The 23,427-nt window shown below is 44.4% G+C and overlaps 1 pseudogene; it reads right to left on the reverse strand.

The window, feature by feature from the left end:
* Positions 1-3,980: 3,980 nt before the first annotated feature.
* On the reverse strand, positions 3,981-4,923 carry LOC124525173 (olfactory receptor 2F1-like; annotated as a pseudogene).
* Positions 4,924-23,427: the final 18,504 nt, after the last annotated feature.

Raw genomic sequence — 23,427 nt, forward strand, 5'->3', positions numbered from 1 at the left:
AGAGGCAGGCGGACTGGTGGCCCAGTTCGTTAGGCCAGCTGGCCTCCTTCCATTTCATCCAAGAGGAAAATAATCACCCCCTAGTTTAGTCAGAGTATGGAGCCCACACGCCAGGACTCTCAACTTTCTCTGCAGCCAGGAGGTAGAATTGGAAGAGCACCTCCACTGTGCCTGAACTTCTTACTTTCCTTTTATGACTTCTAACAAACTAACTGCTTGAAGGGTAGACAGGGTGTTTTCTTGTCGTACCCCTTTCTCATTTCCTTTTTTTTTCCAATTTTTTTTAAAAATTGGTTTTGAAGGAGAGAGAGAGAGAGAGAGACAGAGCATGAGCGGGGGAGGAGCAGAGAGAGAGGGAGACACAGAATCCGAAGCAGGCTCCCGACGCGGGGCTTGAACTCACGAACTATGAGATCATGACCTGAGCCAAAGTTGGATGCCCAACCGACTGGGCCACCCAGGCGCCTCACCCCTTTCTCATTTCTAATGGAGACTGGCATATAGAGTTGGTCGGCTGGCTGAATGAACATCATAGTGAAGAGTGGTTTTAAAATTCATTCTCTCATCCGTGAGCTCAGTATAGAACTTTCCTATTGATGTTTTCAGAGAGTTCACTCTGTAATAGCATCTCAAGAATAGCTCTACTCAGAAGGGTCTCTTGTGGGACCAGTTTTTCCTCCTGATTAGTAAGTGCCCTTCAAATAAACTGAGTCTCTCTTGGAAGAGACAAGGGCCAGGGGCACATGGGTGGCTCAGTCGGTTGAGCGTCTGACTTTGGCTCAGGTCATGATCTCTTGGTTTGTGAGTTTGAGCCCCCCCGTAGGGCTCTCTGTTATCAGCGCAGAGATCTTCCTCCACTTCAGATCTTCTGTTCCCCACCTCTTCCCTGCACCTCCCCCCTCTCTGCACCTTGCCCACTCATGCTCTCTCAAAAATAAACATTAAAAAAAAAAAAAGACAAGGGCCACATTTTTGTTTTTTAAATTCTAAAAGTCAAACAATAAGGTAAGTAGGAAAATATTTTGGACCTACTACCTTCTTTTTCTAACTTGTAATTTAGTGAATTGGTGTCTTCTTTGGATAAACTAGATGTTTGCCCTCCTGCCACAAACAATACAAGTATTATTCTGTATACAGAAGGTATGTTTTCATTATTAGGATTAGAGGATGTCTTAATAGATTATTGTCCCTACTATATTGTACTTTAATAAAGGATTCTAGCTCAACCCGTAAAGAAGGGACATCATTGCTTTTGGTTGACCCCTTCCAAATTTTAACTGGTTTTATAAAAACCTGCATACACAAAGCTTGCTCATTCAGTGATCTTGGTGATCATTTTATAGCCTGGCTATGTTAGAAAGTGTGCTAGGATATCCTGCTGCTCAGTGGTAGATGTTCCGTAGATACATGATGAAGATAAAGGAAAATATATTAAATTACAAGTGCTTGTGATTTATTCTTTCTCACTTAAAAAAGAACTCCTGAGGTTTCTTTGCTGTCCAAAATGTAGGCACTGGGCAAAGGGCAGGCAAACACCTAACCATGGAGGCAGTGGAGAAAGGAAAAGATAATTTGTTTATTTGGGGAGAGAACTTAATAGTTACAGGAGGATCTAAAAGTGAGAGTTAAAACATTTTGACTGGAGATGGGGCTGAGTGCCTTATATCTCACATGGGCATGGGAGCAGGGAAGGAGGAAGGCTGATGAAGGCGGCTGGTCGTGGTAGGGGAGAAGGAGGTGGGCAGGGGCTGAGGGAGGGGAAGGAAGCAGAGAGGGTCTTAAATAAAAAATAAAAAAAAAATTTTGCTGGACATTTCTCCAAAGAAGATCTACACATGGCCAACAGGCACATGGAAAGATGCTCAGCATCATTAGTCACTAGGGACATCCAAGTTAAAGCAGAATGGGACATCACTTCCTACCCACTGGGACGACTGTAATCAAAGAAACAAAACTAAGTGTTGGGAGGATGTGGAGAAGTTGGAGCCCCCCTTCATTGTTGGTGGGAACATATGATGGATCAGCTGTGGTGGCCAACACTTCGGCAGTTCCTCAGAAACGTTAATCATACGGGAGCCTGGGTGGCTCAGTCTGTTGCGCTTCCAACTCTTGATTTTGGCTCAGGTCGTGATCTCACGGCTTGTGAGTTCGAGCCCCACTTGGGGCTTGATGCTGACAGCTGGGAGCTACTTGCGATCCTCTCCCTCTGTCTCTACTTCATTCCCTCTCAAAAACAAACAAACAAACAAACAAACAAACAAACTTAGGAAAAAAGTTAAACACAGAATTGCCATATGATCCACCAGTTCCATTCCAAGGTATATTCTCCAAAGAATCAAAAGCAAAATTCAAACAAAAACGCGCACGTGGACATATAGCAGCACTATTTTAACTATTAGTTAGAAATAACCCAAACACCCACTACCTGATGAATGGGGAGGCAGGGGGGGTGCGGGGAAAGAAAATGTGTTTGTTTCCATACGGTGGAATATTATCCATCCATAAAAAAGAAACGAAGCACCATGTTCTGTGCTACAAAACCATTACGCTACGTGAAAGAAGGCAGGCACAAAAGGTCACGTATTGTTAGGATTCCATTTCTGTTAAAGTGTCTAGAGTGGGCAAATCCATAAAGACAGAAAGCAGATCGGGGGTTGCCAGGGCCTGGGTGGAGGGAGGAATGGAGAGGGACTTGTTAAAGGGTCTGAGGTGCCCTTTTGGGGTGATGAAAATGTTTCGGAACTGGATAGACATAAGGTTGAACAACGTGGTGAATATACTAAATGCCACTGAATTGTACACTTTAAAATGGTACAAATCATGAATCCTGTGTTATGTGAATTTTATCTCAATTTAAAAAAAAGTTGTACTAAGAATTTAAAAAGGTACTCCATTCTCCTCCTCTGCAGCTTTTTGGCATTTTCTCAGCAGATTGATTAGAAGTTTGCATTGTTCTCAGTTTATGGGTTTTTGTTGTTGTTGTTTGTGGGTAAGACCAATCAGATACCTGTCATATTTAGGTAAGAGATGCTTTATTTTAATTTTTAAGTGTTGTTTTAAATACTTTCCTGGACAAACCTAGCACTGTTTCACTTTCTGGGTTAGGATATTGAGAGCGCAGTCACTGATTGTGTATCACCAGAGTGGGGCAAAACTAGAAACAGATTCTTTCCTTGCTGAGTGGCTCGCTCGGCTCCCCTCTGATGGGGTGTGGCATGATAGTCCAGCGTGAATTCTGAATACAGCTCTGTTTTGGGAAGAGTATATCCTTAGACCTGAGTGTGTAGAAAGTACATGTTTGAGGTCCCGAATGCTTGACTTGCGGGCCAGCCATTTGCCACCACTGCAAGGCCAAGGGCGTGGAGGCATGCCGAGGGGTGTTCACGTCCCGCACGCACCGTCTAGTCCTGCTTTTCAGGGTTTGTGGGGAGAGTTTCTATGACTTTGGCCCCAAGTCCCTTGTGAATTCCCCACCCTACTGAGCTGGGTTGGGCCCAGGCATGTGTGAGTCACAGGGGTGACCTTTGCACCTCTGGCCTAAAGCCCATTTGATCCTTTGGGCACAGTGAATTTTGTAGATTACAGCTCCCTCCTCCCATCCCGTTTGCAGAAAAGCTTAGACATGTAGTTGTAGATTTTAGAAGGAAATATACTTTCTTGACCTAAGTTTTGTGCACTGCTGTGACTTCTGATTTCATCTTCCTTTCTAATTCATATATGCTGGTATATCTTTTTAATTTATTTTTTCCATTTAGTTTTCCAGTGGGTGTATTTGTAAATTGTAATTCAGATTTTTAGAAGAAGTCAGGGACCAAAAATAGAGTCCAGGGATACAGTCCATTTCCCAGTTCCTCAAAAGATAGTGGTGCAGATTGGGGTCTCCCTGCCTGCTCCCTTATAAACACGCATACGCTATGCCAGAGCGCCCACTCCAAGGTCCACGGGCTTCCGAGTGACGCCTCTTATGACAAAGCTGCGTGCTAAAGTTTTGATTCAGAACTCCTCATCAGAACTCGACTCAGAGCAGCTTTCATCTCGTTGTTCCGTAGACTGTAGATGAGCGGATTCAACATGGGGGTCATCACAGCATAAAAGAGCGTCACCACCTTGTCCTGCTCGGCTGAGGCTGTGGAGTGGGGCTGCATGTAGGTGACCAGGGCCATCCCGTAAGACATGGAGACCACGGTGAGGTGGGAGGCACAGGTCCCGAAGGCCTTGCGGCGTCCCCCAGTGGAGCGGATCTGCAGGATGGCTGCCACGATGTAGGTATAGGACAGTGAGACGAGGCAGCATGGCACCAGCAGCACCACCACGCTGGAGGCCAGTATGACCACTTGGTTGAGGGTGATGTCCACGCAGGCCAGGCGGACGAGTGCCAGAGTCTCACAGGCCACATGGTTCAGCACGTGGTGCCCACAGGTAGGCAGACGCATGGTGACCACCGTCTCCACTGTAGAATTCACCAGGCCTACAAGCCAAGAGACAGCTGCCAGGCCTGTGCAGCACCTCGGGCTCATCACTGCCACGTAGCGCAGGGGGTCACAGACAGCCACATAGCGGTCATAGGCCATAGCGGCCAGCAGCAGGAACTCGGTACCCCCCCAAGGCCAGTGAGAAGAAGAGCTGAGTCCCACATCGGGTGAAGGAGATGGTCTTCTTCTCCAGGAGGAAGTGCACCAGCATCTGGGGGACCCCGCTAGAGGTGTAGCAGATGTCCACCACTGAGAGGTTGCAGAGGAAGAAGTACATGGGCAGGTGCAGCCGCGCGTCCAGCCCGATCAGGAGGATGATGAGCCCGTTGCCCAGCAGGGTCAGCAGATAGGCGGCCGCAAACAGGACAAAGAGTCCAGCCTGGGTCTGCCTGTCGCTGGAGAGCCCCAGGAGGACAAACTCACTTTCCCAGGTCAGGTTGTCCCTCCTCATGGAGCAGGGGGGCTGGGCTGCTGGGAGAGGAGCAGAGTCAGAGAGGGCAAGTAAAGGTCAGACTTTAGGAGTCAGGGATTAAGCCATGAGCCAGGACTTGAGCCGCAGTAGGGACACCTACCCTCCTGTTCCCTTAACCTAGGTGCTTAGGGAGAATGCAGTGAAAGAGCCGGAGGAAGGGGCACCTGGGTTCTCAACTAGACTGTGAGGTTCTCAGGGTTAAAGTCCCTATTCTGATCATCCTTTTGTGGCTAGGATCCAGCACAGTTACAGTTACATAGGAAATCATTCACTGTAGAAGGAAAGATAGAGAAAAAAAGTGGTGGAGAAAGGGTAGGAGGAAAGACAAAAAAGAATGTAAAAGAAAAAGAAAAACCAAGGAAGAAAAGTTTGGAAATCAGAAAAGGAGGAAAGAAAGTGGAAGATACGGAGGAGAGCAGGATGTGGTTTTAAGCCACAGCCTCTGTGTGTGCCAAGGACCTGTGCTGGACACCAGACACCTGTCTGTGAGCAAGATTGAAGCAGGAATCCTGCTTTCTTGGTTCTTATAACTTAATCAGGGACACCAAGATTAAATTAATAATTACAAAAATTAATTATAATTGTGCTAAGTGCTTTGAAGAAGAACAAGGTTACTAGTTGGTAAATTAAATTTGTGGCTGTAATTAAATTACCACTGATTATGTCTTCTCAATAATGTGCAATTTACATAGTAAGTTGCAGACATTTATTTAGATGTTCAAGTAAACGATTAACAAAATAATGTAATGAAGGCCTTTGGAAACCAATGATACATATTACTGCTGATACAGACTGACTGAAATCCACTGAATCTCTTGGGAGGAATGAATTCTCCTTTCTCAGCTAAGATTGTGGTGGATTTTCTCCCTTCCAACGTGCTGACTGGCCCAGTGTAAAAACAGATTTAAATGTAATCTGAAGGTGTATTTCCTGTTCTTAAAATAGTTAAGAAATCAATTAACTCAGTTATTAAAAATACTTATTGAGTATATGGGGTAGTATGTTTTCAAGCACCTTCTGTCATATAATGCCTTTCAACGTTAGGAATTTATGTTTAGAAAATCAGCAGTGCAACAGAATCAAATAAGAAACTTTGAAATTGGATCTTGGTAAAATCCGTGACAATCAAACAAGACAACTAAACAGAGGACAAAAGGAATACATCAGTGTTAAGAAAACCAGCTTGGAGCCACAGAATCAAATATAATAGAGCTGCAGGTCATAATCCAACTGAGATATCCTCTGGCTGGAAACCGTGGCCCGCGAGAGAGCAGGGAACCAGGGTGGAGCAGGCCTCCCTCGCCTTCCCTTCAGCCCTGGTCCCAGAGTGGCTGGAAGGCATCACTGTCGAAACTAAAAATAGAAACTGACTTTAGATTCTCAGGGTTGGTGACCTGGTTGTAGAGCCAGAGGATGGTGGCTGGGTTCTGAGCACCACCCCAGGGAGCCTGTGGCTGCCCACCAAGCTGGGTCCTTGTATCAGCAGAGGAGGTAACTCTGATATATGATCTGTAGGCTGCCAGGCATCCAGAATTCTCCCCTTCAGAGTCACTGCCATGGTTCCAGATTCCCTTCAGAAGAACCCTGTTACTATATAAGAAAATGAAGCATGTAAGAAGTGAAGGAACCATAGAGATCATGGATTCCATCCATTTCATTTTATGGACAAGGAAGCCAAGGAACAGGAGTAAGGTGGCCGGTCCAGGTATCAGATTTCCCTGGGAACCACGCTGAAACAAGATTTAAGTCTACACTGCACATTCTCAGCTCTCCCTGAGCCAGGGAGTGAGGGGTCGGAAGGAAGTTGTGGAAGGCAATGGACTAGGAAGGGAGGCACCTGAGGAATCTTAGATGGGAGGCCCAGGACAGCTCTCTTGCCATGTAGAGAAATACTGTGTAGTGAGTGTGAAAAGCTTTGAATGAGAAATCAAGGGATCCAAGTTCTAGTTTGCCTCTTCCATTAGCTTGCTGTGTGCCCTGGGCAAGTTACTTGACCTCCCTGAGCCTCAGTTTCTTCATCTGAAATGTGGGACAAATAATAATGCCTATTTCACAATATCTTGAGTAAGATCAAATGAAGAAATTAATGTGAATGCGCTTTGTAAAGGACTAAATAAACATAACTGGCTGTTGTTATTACACTCAGCAAGTCCGTTTCACCAAAGTAAATTCTGCCCAAGTGATACGAGGACAAAAAACAATATGAATATGTGCTATAGAGGCCAGAAAGTTAACAGAATATAAATAAACATAAATCCCCATTGTAATAAATCCTATTGCCTAAATATTACTTAACTTACTGAAGACCCTGCTTCAGTAAGTGAAAAATTAAGGTCAAGGGTTTGTCTATACCTAGTGGGTAGTACTATGCTCTATGTGCCGAATGAGCTCAATACCTTTTTTTCTTCCAATAAAATTTTGATGCTGCTTTTATTTATTTATTTAAATTAAAAATTTATTTATTTTTGAGAGACAGAGAGAGAGAGAGAGAGGCAGAGATGGAGTGCAAGCGGGGGAGTGGCAGAGAGAGAGGGAGAGACAGAATCCAAATCAGGCTCCAGGCTCTGAGCCATCAGCACAGAGCCTTGACGTGGGGGTCAAACCCATGAGCTGTGAAATCATGACCTGAGCTGAAGTCAGATGCTTAACTGACTGAGCCACCCAGGTGCCCCTTTGATTCTATTTTTAGATGGTGATAAACTTTTTTTTTTTATTAATAGATGGTCTTGTTCTCAGCTTTTTGGGATTAGAGAATTTCATTACACTTTGCTTGACTTAGTGAACATTTACTGAGCACTGAGTAGTGCCTGTTCCGGTGACAGGTGCTGGGGTAACAGGATATATAATACAGCCCTGTCCCCCTCTCTAAGTACTCAGCCTGGCAGAAGGATAGAGAGGGTGAATTATCATGACTTTTACTAGAGTTTTCAAAGGAAGCTACCAAGTCAGGTAAGTGGAGACAGAGTCAGACTATGTAAGTAACCAGGCAGATATGTAGAAATAATAAAGTAGAAGTGAAGAAACAGCCAGTGCATTTGCTTCTTGAAAAAGCAGATGCAGTTTAAGGTGCACATAGTAAGGAGACTTCTTGGGTGTCAACCTGTATCAATAAACCATCTAAATAACCTTATAAACCACTACCTTTAGAAAAAAAAATTTGTTTTAATGCTTATTCATTATGGAGAGACAGAGAAAGACAGAGCTCGAGCATGGGAGGGGCAGAGAGAGGGGGAGACAAAGAATCCAAAGCAGGCTCCAGGCTCTGAGCTGTCACAGAGCCTGACGCGGGCCTCGAACTCACAAACTGCAAGATCATGACCTGAGCCGAAGTCGGACACTTAACCAACTGAGCCACCCAGGTACTCTGTAAGCCACTACCTTTTTGAGCCATAGTTTCTTCATCCGCAGAATGAGCAAATTAGGTAGACACCAAGATTTCTCCAGCTCTAAAGATCTGCAGTAAGTGAATAAATATAAGCTATAGTTTGAAGCAATATAAGAGGGAAAAAGAAATTCTTCAGTCTTAAAGAAGAAATGCATAGTAGCTTGTGAGACTATGGACACTAAGATATGATCAGTTACTGGGTTTGGGGATCAAAGCATTCGTATTGCACGTAACTATTTGGGGAGGTGCCACTAAATGAGATAAGCTTGACTTAAAAACCAGAAATTAAGGAAATAGTGAAAGAGCCACACAGAAATGGGAGAACCACTTGGGTTGTCAGGGCTTCTTTCCACAGTCGGGCCCAGGTGATTCCTAGAGTGGGATGACCCTTAACAAGCCTACCTTAGTTCCCCTAAGGATTATGCTTCTTAATGCTTGAGAATATTCACCTTCCTCTTAAAAAAAAGAAAAGATAAGCTTATGTGTATGTTTGGTTCTTATAGTAATTGAGCTCTGCCCTTCTGCATTCCTTCGTATGTCCAATATAATGCAAACGTCTTGAGGCCAAGAAAAGAGATTGATCCCTTTTGACCTCTACTCTTCAGTGTTTTCAGTGTATGTCTATCTACTGAGCACTTCAGTTTATACTGTTGCTTAGGTGACTGACCAAGACTGAGGACTCTTTTGAGGGGCTTGAAAGCAATGGTTGCATTATCTAGGTCATGGGAAGAATCCTCCATTGGCTCAATCCTCCATGGAAAGAGCCTCCAACTATAATAGTGAGAAAAACACAGGGGAGGATGCCAGGGCTGTCCCGGCTGCTCCCAGGAATTTGGGCTCTGTTCTCTCCTTCTCTTACCCTTCCCTGTGGGGGACTCACCGAGGCTGCTGTGTGCTCATCTCCTGCATGGAATTCCTTTTGGGTGACGAAGTGACACGTTTCTCAGGAAGTCCTTGAAACAGTTGTCCATCCTGTTCTGGGGGGTGGAGGTTTTACTCTGTCAGCCTCAGCTACTAACTTTTCAGAACCTAAGAATCCCCAGAGGGCAATTACTTGCTTTTGGTGTGTTCCTTTATTCATCTCCGTCCCCAGCTACTTCCCTGCAACCACAGCTCCCCACTCTTCCCAGTTCCCGATGGGATAAGCAATCTGAAAACATTTTATCTCCACTTTTAATTGTCCTTGTAGTTCCCACACTGATGAGCCCTTCTCGGATTTTCGGGTCTTTCACTGCCCTTCAAGTATACGGCATTGTTGGGGACTTTTGGCTGGAGTCAAGAGATAGGAATATTCACTTTGAGTTGTTGGAAAGGGATTGCGATTAATTGGGAAAGAGAAGAGGAACTGTAGTTTCAGAGTCTGAGCTCCTTTCTAAGTGAAGGAGACAGGTGCATCTTCTCTCCTCTTCCCACACAGCTGGTTTTAGTGACCAGGGAGTGGTAAGATACAGAGTAAAGCCATCCTGTCTGTGGCCTGGAAGCAACTGAGAAATCTCAAGTTCACAGTCATGAAAATATTTCTGTAGACTCCTTAGTGACCTCCAGTATCACATTTCTGTTGAGTTGGGTTTCCTTTGCATATTCTCATACCAGAAGTTTTTCTGGCTTTCACTAAGCTTGATCTCCTGGTTCTGGATAGTCTTCCACAAAGTTTTAATCTCCCTACTGGACTTCCTTAGAAGGAGCAGAGAAAATAATGGGTCAGGATGGGGTTTTATTCCCAGTACATAACTGTTTCTACAGTAATAGAACATAGGTCTTTGGTAAGATGGGAAGAAAAAACAGAGAGGTTATTAGCAAGTAAGTCATTAGAATTTGTCTATAATAGTTGATAATATCAACAAGAAAAAGGTTTAAGTAGCTTGAAGAGTTTGTCACTCTAATGACAATGGGCCAATGGGGGACAGTAGTTTTACTTCGTGTTCTTCCCTTAGTTCATCCCTGCTCCTTCCATGGCACAGCACAGCTCAAGACACAGAGGACCTGTGGCTGTCCTAACCTCAAGGTCCATTGAAAGCAAAACCTGATCCGACCCTCTGGGTGAGAGTTGTGGCCTCAAGTTGAGGAGGATGGCGGGGGTAGAAAGATGTCCGAAGGCACCCTGATGGAGAAGAGAAAGAGTGACACCTGACTGGTAGGCTTTGGGATGCATATCAAAGGTAGACTTAGTACGGTCTGATGTAGGTGACCCAACTATAAAGGAAAAGAACTTAGGGGTACCACCTTCGAGACAACATAGTATGTGATCATGTAATGAAAATATCTGTTTTCTGGTGAAAAAGAAATGCATCTTTCCTGTTTTTCTGAACCCAGATGATATGTAACTGGATGAAAAAATTAGATTGGAAAATTGTAGGTTTGGTATGATTCTACATTGCATAAAATAACATGCATACAGTTGGATGTATATAAATATAGAAACATAGAAAACTGGATGGGGGGTGGCTCAGTTGATTGAGCGTCCGACTCTTGATTTTGGCTCAGGTCATGATCTCATGATTTGTGAGACTGAGCCCTGTGTCAGGCTCCGTGCTGAGTGTGAAGCCTGCTTGGGATTCTCTCTCTCCGTCTCTGTCTCCCTCCCCTACTTGTTCTCCCCCCCCCCCCGCTCTCTTCTCCCCCCCCCTTTTTCTCTCTCAAAATAAATAAACATTAAAAAAAGAACTGGAATGATGTTAAAAAATATCAATAGGTTATTCTGGTAATAGGTTTATAGGTATTTTTATTTTTGTTCATCTATATTTTGAAAAATGTCTAAAATAAACATATTTTTCTAATAAGAATCTCAGTGACATTTGGAAATTATTATTAGACGTAGCCTATTGAGATAGGAATGCTGGGAAATCAACTCACTGGCTCAGGTTTAGCACTACTGAATGGCCTTTGAGTAACAGGGGTAGGTGTTAGGGTGGAAGGAAGATATTACTGTAATTCTGTGTCAGGAAAGTAGATATAATGACAGGTTTTATGTCATTGAGACCATGAAGGGTAGATCTGTAAATATCCTATGGTGGTAGACGCTCTGGACTAGGGACAGGACAGTTGTTTTTTTGCTCTAGCTTTAGTATAAATGGCTCTGTGACTTTGGACATGTCATTTGTTTTTTATTTTTTTATGTTTATTTTATTTAAAAATTTTTTTTTAATATTTACTTTTGAGAGACAGAGACAGAGTATGAGCAGGGGAGGGGCAGAGAGAGAGGAGACACAGAATCTGAAGCAGGCTCCAGGCTCTGAGCTGTTAGCACGGAGCCCGACGCGGGACTCGAGCTCACAAACCGTGAGATCATGACCTGAGCCGAAGTCAGATGCTTAACCCACTGAGCCACCCAGGTGCTCTTATTTACTTTTTATTTTTATTTTTAGTAGGCTTCGTACCCAGTGTGGAGCCCGATGCAGGACTTGAACTCATGACCCTGAGTTCAAGACCTGAACTGAAATCAAGAGTCAGACGCTCAACTGACTGAGCCACCCAGGCACCTCTGGACATGTCATGTAAATTCCCTGGATTTCAGTTTTGTGATTTGTGAAAAGAGATTGGGTTAGACCTCCAAGGATCCTGCAGTTCTGGAAGTCTCTTTACTAGTGTGGACATTACAGTATTCTGCTTGCATCCTAGATACGGAGGTCTGAGACTGGAGTCAGAGGATTATGGGTTCCAAACCGTGGTCTTGAGGAGCTAGGAGTAGTTCTCTCCTTTGAGCCTGATCCACACCAGGAATTTCATTGACCAAATCAATATTTTATGCACTGTTTAGATCCCTGGCCCTTGGAGATGATTCACTTCCTGCATTTTCTGTCCAGCCCCAGACCTGCTACTTGTCAGATCTTTCTCTTCACTCTTTTGGAATCGTACCACCCCCACCCGCCCCCCTACCCTCTGCTTCTCTACCCTCATATCTCCTTCTACAAGACTTTCCTGTTGCTATGAATAGTTTATTCACCTCTGAACTACTATATCTGGTTCTCAGTTATACACATTTCCCATTCAATTCTTTCCACTCAGAGGGGTTTGTTTTGTTTTATTTTGTGTGTTTGTTTTTACCAGAATTAGCTTTCCCCCACCTTTCGCCAGTGAAATGTCAAGAGGCACTTTGACAGGAAGCCGGTTACCCAGGCTGATGACTACTATACTTGACCACAGGTTCAGTAGCCTTGGACACAGCTTATCACTAATTAGTTCTGCCATGACAGGGTCTGAATACTGCTCTGCTTCCTACGTCTACACACTAGGAAACATTTTTAAGTGGTATTTCGGTGCTTTGGTCTTCTTCCTGTGCCTAATCAAGTAGGTGACTCGGGGGAAACCAGTTAGGTGGCGGTAGTGAGGATGAGAAAGAAAGGTTTGGCAACTAATATTTAATGAGTACTAAACACTTTACAAGAAGCTGTCTCCTTGAAAATTTGTGTAATTTCCTTATTATGTGTTGATATTGGACAGGTACAGTACAGCCTTTTTTTATTTTTATTTTTATTTTTTATTTTTTTTAATTTTTTTTAACGTTTATTTATTTTTGAGACAGAGAGAGACAGAACATGAACGGGGGAGGAGCAGAGAGAGAGGGAGACACAGAATCGGAAGCAGGCTCCAGGCTTCGGGCCATCAGCCCAGAGCCCGACACGGGGCTCGAACTCACGGACCGTGAGATCGTGACCTGATCCGAAGTCGGACACTCAACCGACTGAGCCACCCAGGCGCCCCTACAGCCTTTTTTTTAGAAAAGAAGTCTTCTCCTAATAGATTGCTGGCACACACATGGAGTCCAGAACAATCTTTACTTCAAGATCAACTTGCCTGTCTGATGGAGTAACAGATTTAAACACATTGTTCATGGGTGTTCGTTCAGTGAGAATGTAGCTTCCTTGTTTTCAGTAATGATCTTCCTAATTCTGTATCCTGGTGGGTAGTATGGAAGGTGGGGGGAAAGCAAACAATATAACATGCCAATTAAAAATATCTTACTTTCTGGGGCATCTGGGTGGCTCAGGTGGTTAAGCATCTGACTTCGGTTCAGGTCATGATCTCGTGGTTCATGAGTTTGAGCTCTGTGCTGACAGCTCGGAGCCTGGAGCCTGCTTCAGATTCTGTGTCTCCCTTTCTCTCAAAAATACATAAACATTAAAGTAACCTTTAAAAAAATCTTAGTTTCCTACAGCGTAAACAGTCTCTTTTGATGTAAAATAATCTTTCCAAGTAAATAATTAGTTCAGAATTCTCCCTTTGATCAGAATGGTTTCTTTCTTTCTCTCCTTTTCTGGAGGTGACTTCTGTGTATAAGAGGAAACCTGGTACCAGGGGAGACACGGCGGGGCTTGGGGTGGAGGCTATAGACTCACTCCTGTCTCATGCTGGTTCTGGTGCTGGTCTCTGCGGTCGGGTAGCTACTCTCATCTGCGCATATGTACGTGGCCTTTCTTTGAGAGTCTAGACCTTGCCCGCGGCATCCGCTGTTGAAGTCTGTGGCTGAGGGGCTCATGGACTGCTTGTTGCCTTGGCATTGTCAGGGCTCAGTGGCAGTCCTTTTGTTGAAATGCTCCTGCTTCAGGGTTTTCTGATGTGATCACCCCAAACACACACATACACACACGCACACACACACCCCATCTCCAAGAACTGACTGGTTCCTTTTGGGGTCCTGACTTAGGAAGTTTACTTTGTGGTCCCTTTTCTCCAAAAAGCTGATCCTCCCTTGGCAGGTAGTCTGGTTCTGCACCAGGAACGCAGAAAGGTGGGGCGTACATGCTGCATCGTAGGGGCTCTTCCACTGCTGCTCTGCGGTCCCTTGACCTTCTTGGAGTTTCTGGGCCACCTTGAACAATCTGTCATTTGGAATTAATAAAGATAACACTATATTAGTCTAATACTCCCGAAGTATTCTCTTATGCTATTTTTCACATAGTGCCCATCTTTCATGGGGAGTCAGGTATCTCTTCCTTTCTCTCTTCAGCTGATCACACCTGCCCCCAGTGGACCGGTTAGACCTTTATTTTCCAACTCCATTAGTTTCCATTGAGGAAATTCTCCCAGCCTCTCTCACCGTGGGCTCTTTTAGTCTCTGTGCTCCATATACATCCCAGCCCTGATCTAGCATTCACTTTCTTCTTCTTGGCCTTTGGCCTGGGTTGCCAGTCAGTCTGTTGCATTCTGCTCCTCCATGGATACAACTGAGTAGGGCTGTGGACCATATGGGTCCCGGGAGTGGAGGAATTAGCCACGACAGGTCTGACTGCAGGACTAAGCAGCAGTGTGACAATCAGATTGTGGGCACTAAACCTAAGGTATGTGAAATACTTTGCTAAAGGAGCCTGTTTGATTTTTCTGGAGCGGCCCTTCTCAGTTCCCTTAGCCTGGTGTGCGGTTGGCCCTAAGTGGGCCTGGGTATTGCCATGTCCTAGGGAATGAGGGAGGGAAACATTAATATGTCACATTCAGGTAGGCACAGATTTGGCCAGAGCTGGACAATTGGTAAAAAATCAGTGGAGATGAAAATCAATATATGTCTGATGTCAAATCTTAGGCTCTTTTCACTAGACCATGCTTCCTCCACCATTCCTCCCTTTCTGAAATGACGTGGTTGCAGATGAAAGAATGTGGAGGTTTCCTGATGCTCTGACATTCTGAAATTCTCTACAGAGAGATTAGCAGAAGGGGAAGCAGTATCTTTCTGCTTCAGGGTCTTTCCCATTTCCCAGTTAAGCAGAAACAATGTCTCTTAATATCAAAAAGAACAGAGAAAAGGGTTCTGACTGCGTGTTTCCTGCTACTCTTAGATATAGTTGCTTCCTGGCCTTTGTACAAGGAAGCTGACTTGCTTTTTGTTTCCCTCTGGAGTCTTCTGGCTCACTTCCATGCCTGAACATTTGCCTCAGTTTTTGCCCTAACATTTTGGATTCTGTGGCAAGCTAAATAATGGCCCCCACTTATAGCCACATCCTAATCCCTGGAGAATATGAATTTTACCTTCTATGGTAGAAGGGACTTTGTGGATATGATTAAGTTAAGAATTGGGAGATGGAGAGATTATCTTGGATGGTCCCAGGTGTGCCCAACGTTGACACTAGCAGGGGGGAGGCAGGAAGATCTTTCCGAAGCAGAAAAGGATGTGTTGATAGAAGCAAGAATTTGCGGTGATGTGAGGAAAGTCACAAGTCAAGGAATGCAGGTAGCCACTAAAAGCTAAAAAAGGCAAGAAGAAGGGTTCCCTTCTGAAGCCTCTAGAAGGAACAAGCCCTCCCAACACCTCGGCCTGAGCCCAGTTAAATTGATTTTGGACTTCTGACATCCAGAATTGTGAGAATCAGTTTGCGTTGCTGTAAACCAGCAAATTTGTGGTAATTTATTACAGCAGCAGTGGGAAACTTAGGCAGATTCTAATCTCTTCCCTCCCTCTCCATCCCCAGGTTCCCCTGGCATTAATTCACAATTAATAATGTTTCTGCCTTGTTCTCCATACCTTGCCTTGCCTTCTGGCCTCTAAACTTCTTCCTCTCCATTCCTGTCTCTCAGACTGTGGACTCTTGTTTTTAGAATTTTCTGATCATCCACTCTCCCAACAGATAGTACAAATGAGAAACTCAGCTTTCCTCAGAAGAGGTGATTCTGATGGCAGCTTTGAGTTCCATGACGAGGGATGCCTCTCGCCTGCTCGGTTTAGAGGGGCCTCCCATGTGGTGAGTGTGGAGTGTGGACCTGTCTGTGCTGAGCTTCTTGCCTCCCTTGGCCCTGAGCTGGGTTGGTTCTGGACACAAGACACAACACCCGAGGACTTACTGATGGTCCAGGTCCCGGGGCCATTTTACACCATGATAGCTACTTTTGAAGACCAGGGGATCTTCATCCCTAATCACCCCCGCCTGTTTCTCCAAAGGCTCTGCAGCTTGGATAAAACGCCAGTAAAATGGACTCCATCTCAGTTTTGTCTTTGTGTGAACAATCAGATCAATGCTTTACGTCCATATCTTCCAAGGTGAAGGGCTTGCTTACTTTGCAGAGTTTTCAAAGAGAGTTTCTAAAATCAATTGGTGGCTCTTGTCCCACCCCCCAGCCCAGTATGAAGGGGTTGAAATTGAAGAGGAGGGAGAAGAGATCGGAGAAAAGAATTTTTTTGGAGAGAGCTGGTATTGAGTGTTTGTTGTCCCTCACCTCCATGTGTAAGGGATGGGGGGGTGGTTTCCCTCCACCTGAAGCCATTCATTGTCTTTGACCAGTCAGTTTGTACCCTTTGAGTTTGGGAAGCTACAGACTGGCAAGAGGAAAGGCTGCTAGAGAAGCTGGAGAAGGCAGAGGAGAGAGGGAAGAGGGCTACAGGGCAGTAAGTGGAATTTCTTCTGAAGGTACAGCAGAGACTCTCAAGTGTTTCTTGTTGACCAGACGTGAGCTCCATGGAAGTGAGCTGGCCAGTGTCAGTTTGACTCTTTCCCAAGAGAGTACTTGGAGGGGAAATGTGACCCTAACAGAGGGGTAGACCCTCAGATACCCAGAGGTTGAGGAAACTGTATGCAGTTGGTCGGTGGAGGGGTGGGGGAGGGGGAGGGGGTTGGTTGCTGGGAGGAGCAGAAGCTTTGTCTACATCAAGGGAGCTGCAGTGAGCCCGGCTGGAGAATCTCCAAGGAAACTGTGAAGTGCTTCTCAGTTGCAGCCAGCTTTGGGAATCTGCTCTCAAACAGCACCATTGCTGGTCAGCAAAGACATTTCTGCCCCCTACCTGTGTCATCCCCTGCTCCCACCCAGGAAAAGTCAGGAGTGGTCTAGTGGAGGCCAGGCCGGGGACAGAGGTGAGGAAGAAGGCCAGAGAAGAGTGAAGAAGCCCACCTTCCTAACGTAGACTTCTGAGTTAAGGGGAGAAGTGTTGACTTGGAATGAGGTTCACAGTTTTATTTTACATTGGACTGGCTACTTAAAAAAAATACTTTTATTTTTATTAAATTTTTTTTAATGTTTATTTTTATTTTTGAGAGAGAGAGACAGAGCGTGAGCAGGGGAGGGACAGAGAGAGAGGGAGGCACAGAATCAAAGAAGGTTCAGGCTCTGAGCTGTCAGCACAGAGCCTGACACGGGGCTGGAACTCACGAACCATGAGATCATGACCTGAGCTGAAGTCGGACGCTCAACCGACTGAGCCATCCAGGCGCCCCTATTTTTATTTTTATTTTTTAGAGAGAGCACACTCAAGCACAGGGGAGGGGTAGAAGGAGAGGGAAAGAGAGGGGAGGGGAGAGAATGTTCTGTGAGCACAGAGCCTGACATAGAGCTTGATCCCAAACCCCAGGATCATGACCTGAGCTGAAATCGAGAGTCGGACTCTCAACCAACTGAGCCACCCAGGAGCCCCTGGACTGGTTACTTTTAATACTGAAATGATAATGTTTTGGGGACTGGAAGTGACTGGAAACCTTTGTATTTTCCAGGAGGAACCAGGGCATTTATGCTCCATGTTAAAGATTTAGTCCAGGGGTGGGGGAATCTCCACAGTGCAGGTTTGAGAGTATGGGGATCAGAAGGAATAAAGTTTGTTTCAGCTAATATCCTGAGAATTCAGGATGTTCAGTGAGCCAGTTCTTCTTAATTTCCAGAACATGATAGACTTGAGATCTGGTGATCTGAAGCCTGGAATCTCGTCTTGGCCATGACCTTTTCCCAAGATTTTCAAACCTGTTTCAGTCCAGATGGACTCTGTGTAGCCAGAGGTGTTTTATCTACTTAGCAGACCATGGCCCAGCTGAGGCGCCAGCGCCTGGTGGCTAAGAGTGCAGGTTCAGAACTCCGAATGCCTGCGTCTGAATCTTGGCTCCCCTCCTGTGCATTTATGACATTGGGTGAGTTATAGTCTGTTGCCTCAGTTTCTTCATATGTCAAATGGGGAGAATGATAAAATGAAAGCCTATGTTCTTTCCACTCCAGCAGGTGATTAAACATGATTTGAGTTGGTTCTCACATTTTTCAGTGTTGGCTGGGACCTGGCAGACATCACATGATTGTTAGGCTCTCAGGATTAAATGAGATGGTCCATGTACAGCACTGAGCACAGCGCCTAGTCTATGGTGAACCCACAGACAAAAACAAACACAAACAAACAAACAAACAAACAAACAAAAAACCAAAGGTTTTTTTGTGTTTGAATACTGCCAACACCTTTAGAAGAAAGGTGCTAGTCAAACCAGTGCTACAAATAGCAACTAAATTTTTCCCCTCACACATTGACTTTCATCCTGTTGAGCCTTGTAAACTCAATTTTTTCTCATTCTCCCTTTTGCAGAATACAAGCTGTTCCAACAGTTCTGCATCACAACCAAAGTGTTTTATGCCGCCCTTGGGATTTTGTGAGAGATGTTTCGAAAGTACCTTTTTAGAAGCTTCCGTGGTTGGAGTTGCTCCCCCAGCTCTGCGTTAAGTGCAGAAAGCTTCAGAGCTCCTGGCCCATGGAGCTGTGGACGGCAGCTGGGGCTGACCCAGAGGCTAGATGCCAGCTCGAGAAGGCTTCTTCCAGCCGGTGAGGTGGGCATGGGGACGCTGAGGCCAGCAGGGAGGTCAGGAAGGACAGTGAGTATAGGGGCTGGGAATGAGCAAATACAGGTCCAGAAGCTGTCCACAGAGACAACAAGAACCCCTTGTCATCTTGCCTCTGCTCCTATGAACAGTGAACCTACTGCCGGTGTCCTAAAGAAGAGGTGCAGCTGGAAGGGTGCTTTCCTGGAAGCTGCCTTGGGGACTTCTTCCCTCTCTCCATCTGTCTCCAAGTCCAGTGGGGGAAAAAAATCCAAAGAAATCGCTCAGCTGCTGTAAGAAGTCCTGTGACTTTCCTGCTCTGATCTTGCCAGATGGGGCTTCTACTTTTTCTTATGCTAAAAAAGGAAAAACCTTACATTTGTGTTTTTAATTACTTTCCAGGAATTTCACGAGCACTATCTCATTTGAGGAAGGAGAAAGCTGAAGCTGAGTTGGCTAGATAAGTTTTGCTAATGTCAAATATTTCTTGGTCTGACTCCAGTTTATATTAGATTGGCTCTTTGTTTGTTTGCTTCAAAACATTTATTAGTGGCTAAATCCAACCACCTAGGCAAAGTCAATTTTTTTCTTTTTATTTAGCTATTTATATATTTTTAAAGTTTATTTGTTTATTTTGAGAGCGAGGGGCAGAGAGAATCCCAAGCAGTCTCTGCACCACCAGCGCAGAGCCCAACTTGGGGCTCACACCCATGAATCACAAGATCTTGACCCGAGCCAAACCAAGAGTTGGGCGCTTAACCAACTGAGCCACCCAGACACCCCTATTCTTTTGTTTTTAAACTGAAGTTTGGTTGACACAGAGTGTTACATAGTTTCAGGTAGACAATGTGTGATTCCACAACTCTGTATATTATGTTGTGCTCGTGACAAGTGTAGCCACCATCGGTCACCATACAGTGCCACTGACTACATTCCCCGTGTTGTACTTTTCAGCCCCATGACTTCCTCATTCCATAACTGGAAGGCTGTCTCTCCCACTCCCCTTCACCCATTTTTGCCCACTCACCCACCTCTGCCCCTCTGGCAATCATCAGTTTATTCTCTATATTTATGGGTCTGTTTCTGCTTTTTTGTTTGTTCTTTTTGTTGTTGTTAGATTCCACGTATAAGTGAAATCACATGGCATTTGTCTTTCTCTGACTTATTCCACTTAGCATAATAATTCTGGGTTCACCCATGTTGTCTCAAATGGCAAGATCGCCTTTTTTTTCCCATTCTTTTTTTATGGTTGAGTAACGTTCCATTAAATCTATGTATCTATGTCTAGCCCATCTTTTTTATCCATCCATCTATTGATGGATATAGGTTGGCTCTTTTAACAATCTAGTGGGAGCAGTGCTATAATCATTATTTACACCACCACCATGAAACACATTTAAAATCCTACACTACCAATTTGAGGTAGCAGTAGGATCAGTGGAATGATTTTGAAGGCTTCTGCTTATGAAAGAGATACTCATTTAGAGAAAAAGAAGATATCTATTTGAAGCACCCTTGAAAAGCAATTTTAAGATAACTAGATTGTCTAAGTATTGACTCTAAAGTTCTACGAAAAAATAACAAAATGCTTATTAAAGCTATCATACTATTTTTAAAAATCAAGGATATCATATAAGGTTATGCTCTTGTCTTTTTTTTTTTTTATTTCTATATGTACCTTTTATGGTTGCGAGCCTTGCATTCAGAATAGGGACTGTTTGGGATGCCTGAGTGGCTCAGTCAGTTGAGTGTCCTACTCCTGATTTCAACTCCGGTTATGATCCATCCCAGGAGCCTGCATCAGGCTTCAGGTTCTGAGCTGAGCGTGGATCCTGCTTGAGATTTTCTCTCTCTTTCCCTCTGCCTCTTTGCCCCGTTCATGCATGCTCTCCCTCTCTCTCTCTCTTTCTCTCAAAATTAAAAAATAAGGGGCAGCTGGGTGGCTCAGTCAGTTGAGCATCTGACTTCAGCTCAGGTCATGACCTCACACTTCGTGAGCTTGAGCCCAGCGTCAGGCTCTGTACCGACAGCTTGGAGCCTGGAACCTGCTTCGGATTCTGTGTCTCCCTCTCTCTCTGCCCCTCCCCCAATCATGCTCTGTTTCTGTCTCTCTCTCTCAAAACTAAATAAACATTAAAAAAAAATTCAAAAACCCAAAAAACTTTAAAAAAATAAAAATTAAAAATAAAAAAATAGGGACTGCTTATCCCCATTTTATAAGACCTTAAAGTATTTATTTCACCACTTTATTTAAAAAGTTTATAGTACTTTTAATTTATGGTTCATTTCTGGCCATGTAGAGGGTTGATATAGTGACAATTTTTGGTTAAAGTGTCTGCTTGTAATGCTCATAATGTTCTTTTAGGAAAATACAAGTTCCAGCATATACCTCCTGAAAATATAAATTTCCAGGAATATTATAATAAAGTAGTTTTTAAAAAACTTAAGAATAAATTTCTTCTGCTGAAGCTTTTATCATGTAGGAAAACATTTTATCAATGATGAATGATTTTCAGGTTGAGTAGTGACATCAGACAAAGCTGAAATAAGCCCATATTTTGCAAACATAACCACATTGTAGTTGAACCTCCTTAGACTTCCTTCTCTAAGGATTGCATCCTCCACATGAACCATAAATCCCACTGCACTGACGGGTGATTGATTTCACTGTGGGGTGTAATAGATTGAAGGAGGGAGGGCTACCTCACATGTCAGAGAGCAAACCTTCCTAAAAATCACACTAAATGCCTTAATTTTCCCTTGAAATCCTTAACGATGCTTTAATGCCAGACAGTGTTCTAGCACATTTACTCTATTAGCTTTAATTATTACATCAGATAATGTGAGACAGGTACTAATATCAACTCCAGATTATCCAGTGAAGACTCACAGGTCCAGGTCTGGAGAGTAACTTATCCAAGATCACAGTTAGGAATTCAAGGGGCCAGGGTTCAGACCTAGGTAGCCTGGCTCAATGCCCCAGTAATGATCACAGCATTGCCACTTTTCTCCCAGAAGGCCCACTTTGCCTCTATAGCTGCCATGCTCCAGGAACATTCATTGAAGGACTTTACTTCTCTCTTTGTGGATGTGTGTTTTAATTATAATGGCAGAATGGATTAAATTCACTCTGTTGTTTCCCACAAGGGCAGTGACTCCTTTAGGGAACAACTGAAGTTTGGAGACAATGTGGACCTTTGTGGTACGGCCTTAAGACCAACACACCAGGCGCAGCCAGAGGAGGAAGCAGACCCTGCAGGGGATGTGGACACCAGATGGATTAAGGAAGATTGTATGGTTAGGAGTCCTTTTCCTCTCGTTATAATGTGGAGAAGGTACATTTGTCCATTGTCAGGAGGATCATAGACACCTTAGCTCTCTAGCATGTAGGACTGGAACGTCAGAAGCTCTAGGTAAAGATTTAAGTCATTAATAGGAAGGCTGAACTGTTACCTACATCTCAAATTTCTTGAAGACTTGTACTCCCCAAAGAGCTACACAAATATTACTTCTGTAAGTGGGACTTAGATTGATTGGGTGTGGGAACTGGTCTCCTGGACAGAGGAATTTCATCAAAGATAAATAGGCATCTTCCATGTTTAGTTGACCTTTATCCGGCCTTGATGACCATGTTCTGGTTCCCTCCCCTCTGCCCTTGTAACCTGCTTGTCCCATATCTACCTAGCTTGGGGAATTATCACTGACTGGGAACTGTGATCCTCAGTAACCTAGCCACCTCCTCCCCACTTGAAACTTGCCTCTTCAAGGAAAAGACCATGTGCTATCAGAGAAATGGGAACTTGCCTATCTTAAAGATGTTTGTATGCTCGAGTTCAAGCCATGGCAGAGAGTAGCAGGAAAAAACGTATGAGCTATCTGAGGAGTGGGTGAAATGGACCTGGAACTCAATCAGGATTACGTTTAAGTGGGACGAGGGCAACATCTGATGCTGAGGGCAGAGGTTCTCAACCTTTGTTGCACCTCAGAATTACCTAAGGGATGGCTTTTAAAATTCCAGTGCTCCACCTTCACCAAGACCAGTTCAGTCAGAATCTCTAGAATTTTGGTCCAGACATCGGTATTTTTAAAGGTCTTCAAGCGATTCCATTTTGCAGCCGAGTGAGGGACCCACTGAAATGGAGGTATTGTGGACAGAGGATAATTTCTGGCCGAGTCTGGCTCTGATGATGAAGTCACAGTGGCCCGAATGTGAAGAGCTGTGGGGTCGCCTTCAGCACTTGCAAGTGCTCACAGGTCTGTATTTGAGAAGTGACACACGCTGTCCTGGGAATCATCTTTAGAGCCCATGTTTGTATCTAGCTCTTTAAGGTGTAAGGTTAGGTTGTGTATCTGAGACCGTTCCTCCTCCTTTAGGAAGGGCTGGATTGCTGCTTCCCTCTTATGACCGCCTTTGCTGCTTCCCAGAGGTTTTGGACTGTCATGTTATCATTTTCATTGGCTTCGTGGACTTTTTAATTTCCCCTTTAATTTCTTGGTTAACCTATTCACTCTTTAGTAGGATGTTCTTTAGTCTCCAAGTACTTGTTGTCTTTCCAAATTTTTTCTTGTGGTTGATTTGGAGTTTCATAGCGTTGTGGTCTGAAAATATGCAC

Source organism: Lynx rufus, unplaced genomic scaffold, assembly GCF_022079265.1.
Source record: "Lynx rufus isolate CCGP_SWC_20201006 ecotype Redwood Valley unplaced genomic scaffold, mLynRuf1.p SCAF_4, whole genome shotgun sequence".
NCBI classification, from domain to species: Eukaryota; Metazoa; Chordata; class Mammalia; order Carnivora; family Felidae; genus Lynx; species Lynx rufus.